The sequence below is a fragment of the Nematolebias whitei genome, chromosome 1, assembly GCF_014905685.2.
Source record: "Nematolebias whitei isolate Nwh7 chromosome 1, NemWhi1, whole genome shotgun sequence".
NCBI lineage: Eukaryota > Metazoa > Chordata > Actinopteri > Cyprinodontiformes > Rivulidae > Nematolebias > Nematolebias whitei.
This window is the reverse complement of record NC_056498.1, coordinates 11,136,447-11,141,899: the sequence shown is the minus strand read 5'-3', so window position 1 is coordinate 11,141,899 and position 5,453 is coordinate 11,136,447. Positions and strand designations below refer to the sequence as shown.

Genomic DNA, 5,453 nt, shown 5'->3' with positions numbered 1-5,453 from the left:
TAGCAACATGGTCCTGTTAGCAACATGGTCCTGTTAGCAACATGGTCTTGTTAGCAATATGGTCCCATTAGCAGCATGTTACTCTTAGCAACATGGTCCCATTAGCAGCATGTTACTCTTAGCAACACAGTCCCGTTAGCAGCATGTTAGCAGTGTGGTTCTGTTTGCGGTGTAGTTTTGTTAGCAGCACGGTCCCGTTAGCAGTATGATGATAAAAATGACTGCAACAACGAACAATGACTGTCCTCAGACGATTCATGAACAAAAGGATGAAAACTAATACTTTGGTTGATCGAGGGAGTAGTTGTCCTTGAAGTAATAGATATTACCCTGACATGATCTGTAGTTTATGTGTTGATCCCCAGTACAGGAAGACAGGAAGACTCTAGAGTAAAAATTATAATTGTTTATGTTTATAAAACAAAAGTGCTGATGGGTCAGCAAAAACTTACAAAGTACATGACAGGTGGAGCAGACACAGATCATGGGAATGTGGAAGGATAGTTAATGCCTAGATACCAAGGGAGTGAGAAGACAGACTATAAATACAAGACACTAATGAGACGTAGTGGGAAACACCTGTAGTGATAAGATTTGGGTCCGGTGTGCACAGGAGCAGAAACACAAGGAACAGAGAAACACAGGAAAAGTGCAGAAAGACAGAACAGACAGAATTGTCTCATACCCATGGTCTATCATGCCAGAGTTTTAAACTGACATAATCATAATTAAAATGTTCATACTTCACAAGATATCTCTCAGAGTACTTGTTGATGATGACTCCTGGCTACTACCACACTAAATTTTAGCTCAATACATGTACTAATGGCTAAGTTATAGTTATGAATGTGTTTGTTAAGATGTAGCTGTAATGGCCGTCTTAAATTGGGTTGACTTCAAAAGTTAATCAGTTGTTGATGCCTGACCAATGATTATTTTTTCGAGTTTCATTAAAATCCATCCAAATTTGATATTTTACTAACAGACAGACAGTGTCGAATTGGACTACTAATAGTATAGTTTTATACAAATGAGTTAACCAATGTGTTGTGTCAGGACAATGTGTTGGGAACTACTCTTAGCTACTACCACAGCAGATTTTCACTCAGTAAATGTAAAACTGACTGAGTTATAGTTATCCAGCAAAGCTTCCTCAGGTCCTCTGGACAGTTTCTTTTTTTGCTGAGATGTTTCGTCCTTCATCCAAAGGACTTCTTCAGTCCGAGAAGCCACAAAACAAAACAGAGTCCCTCAAATACCAAAACTCCCATAGTGGAAAAAAAAAAAAAAAAAAAAGCAGTTTGCTGGTGATAAGATGGTTTCTGGGGCCCGCCCTCTCCCCCTTCAAATCCTCTCAGGCAGCCATGGCAAAATGGTTCAAAACACCAACAGTTCATGCTCAATAATCCAGGTACAGTCCAGGGCGAAACGTCTCGGCAAGAAAAAAATGAACCATCCAGATGACCTGACTGAACATTGTTGGATTTGTACCTGGATTATTGAGCATGGACAGTTGGAATTAGAGTTATGTTTCTGTTTGTTCATCTAGCTTAGCTCTGGTGGCCATCTTGAATTGAGATGTTAAAGATGTGCATTTAATTGAGATGTTAGAGATGTGCATTTAATGATTGCTTTCTGAGAGTTTTGTTTACCGTATTTTCTAGTGTACAAAAGACCTGCCACCAAAATTATTTACATGAGAATATTTTAATGACCGGCTAGGAAGAGGTCTCATTCTATGTTGACTTTTATTTTGGCTTCATACATCTCCTTCTACATGTCACTGTGTGAGTGCAGCTACAGCGTGCGCTCTCAGGACATCATTACCTGCAGTGTTCCCTCAGTGAGGACTGAACTTGGCAAAAGGGCCTTCTCCTACTCCACTCCTGTTTCCTGGAATATCTTGCAAAACGATCTGAAGCTCTCGACCTTGGCCTCTCTAAGTGACTTTAAACATTTGCTGTTTCTAGCAAAAACCAATGAAGACATGTTCTTGTTTTTAGTTTTCTACATCGCATCACAACCTAGCTGTTTTTGTTTCGTTTTTTTAATCCCATTGTATTTTAACTTGCTATTTTCAATTTATATGTCACAGTTTTTTTGCATAGATTTGTAAGTCCTGCGACTTATACGCCGAAGTGACTTATATACTTTTTTCCCATATTCGTAATGGAATTTTTGACGGACGCTTTATATTTCTAAGAACTGCAACAGCGAGTCCTCCCGTGCGCGCTTGCTTCACTCAGCTGGTGCAGGCAGAGGAACGCTGGAGAGCTTTCAGTGCCAGCTGCAATTGATGGATGGATGGATGGATGGTGTTGCACTGCCCAGGCAAAATTAAGCTGTTTTGACCATTAAATTGCATTTATTAAGGAAAAGTTAAACTGAGACACACTTCTGATATAAACTTGAGCAAACAAATAGTTGTTTTTAAGTGTTAATGTTGTTAAATTTCTAAGAAATGCAATACTGAGTCCTCTCGTGCACGCTAGCTTTACTCAGCTGGTGCAGGCGGAGGAACGCTGGAGAGGTAGCGGCTCTGGCTGCGATGGATGAATGGATGGATGGATGGATGGATGGATGGATGGATGGATGGCACGGCGCCACCCAGACAAAATTAAGCTGTTTTGACCATTAAATAAACGCATAATAAACGGGTCAGTGGTGATGCATATGTAGTAGTCACGTAGGTACGTGCCACTAGTTGTAGTATGACAATATATGTAAATATATATGCATACTTTTTCACGAGTTCCTCATCTTTCTGACTGTGTAATGTCGTGCCTTGAATTTAACAGAAATGTAACGAGAGACGTTATTTATCTTTGACCCATCAAATCAATGCGGTCATTTATTTTCAGAATCAAAGTTTAACATCAAACATTTACATTAATTTGGCAAAATATGAAAATAATAACAGACAAGTTTCACAGAAAATGAGCTTCGAATCACTCGGCGGTGATCGAGGACTTTGCTTCAGATATTCCTAAGATATCTGTACTGATTTTAGAAGAGAGAGAGGAGAGTTTTAAGATGAAATGGAGTTATCTTACAGAGAGATATGTGAGGGAATTAATCTGTTTGACCAGAAATTGCACGCTTCATCAGATCTCAGCTTGCCTCCGGTACACTTTAGTCGAAGAGGAGACCGTTACCTGGTTGACGTAAATCAGCTCGATAGAGAATCCTCCAGACCTTTTCAGCGTCTCCGTTGAGAGCAGCTAAAATCCTTCGAGAGTCGTGCGTGGTTTGTTCAAACAGAAGTCATAATTCCAAAACGTCTCTGGATCATCCTGAACGCGTTTTGCACCCAAGAACTCTGAACTCCTTACATTCTTCAGAACTTCTCAGACTCTTAATTGTCAGCAACTCTCTAGTTCTTCATCTCCTCAGCCTCTGGAATTCTCTGGAATTCTACAGAATTCTCTCCATGAACTGGGAAGTTGCCACATTTTAAATGGGTCGACTTCCGGTTCATTTGAGAGCTTTTGATTGGTCGATGGACCAGAAAGAGGTGTGGTTTTTGACGTAAGGTGTTATCAAAAGTCGAGGTCAGAGAATGAGTTTGTTTAACAACTGACAGAGAGATTATTGCAGAAAAGCAGACTTCGTGGAGTCAACTCTTCTGTATCTTCTGTAAAGATTAAACATGACATTTCTTTTTCAGTAAACATTTAGTTGACCGAAGCTTCAACTTTCACATACTTACGTTGCTTGGCTCATTTCAGACAGAAAATCAAGAAATGCATATTAACCTGATTTCTTCTTTGAATGAGGAATAAAAATCATTACTTACTGCTTATGTAAAATAAAAATGAGTAGTTCTTTCCAACCTGTAAGCATTGAATGGAACTAACACAATTTGATTATCAAACATTTGTAAAACAGTAATGATTATAGAGAATTGTCTTTTCTGCTTGATTAATTCAAGAAAGAAAGTCACCAGATGGCTCAGACTGTATTCAGATCAATGAAAATAACAGTCTCTGTCCATCTGATAGATTTGAGGTCATCAGGGTCAGATCAGGGTCAGATCAGGTTCACTACACATAATAAATGTGACTTGCACGCTGGAGCGACTTATACGCCAGAAAATATGGTAAATAATTTGTGGTTCAGGAAATAATTTGGTAACAGATGGACAAATGAAGACGCACACAAAGACGCAGGTGAAAACATTTTCATTTCTGCACAACAACAAACAGTTCTATCTGAATACACCAAAGTTTTACTGAATGTTCTTTTATTTCTATGTTAAAGTTGTCCTAACTCTTAATGAATAGCTCTCTGCAGGGTTCCACGCTGCCCTTCAGCCTGCTGGCATCTCTGTGAAAATCAATGGGGTCTCTGCTGCATGGGAGGGCTGCCACGGGGGATCATTTGATCCAGCTCAAACACCCTCAGGAATCAATCTGCAGAGCAGTGTGGAGGGCAGCCCATCGTTTGCAGAGGGCAGGATTTATCTGTATCACACCAGCAAACAGCCGTCAATGACGCCCAGCTTCATTTGTCGTGTCCTCCCAGCAGGGTGGGAAACAAAAATGTAACAATAGGTGGGGAGGTAGGCGACATGGATTATTTATTAAATGCTAAAGGAACATTCACAGAGAACATAAAGTGAGACAAATTGAACTGGAGCTTTTTGTTGTGACAGAGAATATCCTAATGCTACTTACAGTCAAGAAAATAAGCCGGAGGTATTCATAATGTGCCACCCCACTACCCCCATCCCTTAGGAAGCTGTTGTGGGACACAAGCAACACACGCTGAGGGAAGCTTTAGAAATGTCAAGTGCTTCAGGACTACCTTCTGTGCTGCCTCTGAATACAATTCAAATCAGCTTCAACATATTTTTTAGCCCCTGCACGTGAAGGAAAAGAACAGTAACACTTTAAAATAAAACAGTAACGAGACAAACGCAGTACACCCTCGGTCAATGCTAGAGTTTTAACAAGCTTAAAGTCACAAATGGTTAGCTAAAAGTACCCGAAAGGTAGTTTAAAACTTTTAATATCAAAAGTGGCATTAAAACAAAAGTAGAGCGAGCGGGTGAAGCAGATTTCAATGAGAACCATGTTTGTGGTGACACAATGTTTGTCTGAGATAATGGTTTTAAAATAAAACGTAGATATTTTGAACATTAACATAATAATAATAATAATAATATCAACAACAGCAACAACAATAATAATTATTATTAATTTTCCTTTTTTTTTTACCCTTTATTTATCCAGGTAGTCTCATTGAGCCACGAGAACTCATTTTCAAGAGAGACCTGTTTAGGGAGCAGATGGTGGGGGTTAAGGGTTTTGCTCAGGGGCCCAGAGTGGGGCGAATGAGGGTGGAGGGAGGTGTGGGTGTTCCACCTATTCCACCTTGTTGGTCTACCTCAATCCAAGGAGTTGGATTGTGGAATGGTCTAGAGAGTGATGTTAAAAATGCCAAGTCAATGT

The 5,453-nt window shown here is 39.8% G+C and overlaps 1 protein-coding gene across 1 annotated transcript in view; it reads right to left on the bottom strand.

Annotated features, from left to right (window-relative positions):
- LOC119414713 (RAS guanyl-releasing protein 2) overlaps positions 1 to 5,453 on the bottom strand; it is a 152,186-nt gene that overhangs the window by 72,064 nt on the left and 74,669 nt on the right. The window lies entirely within an intron of this gene.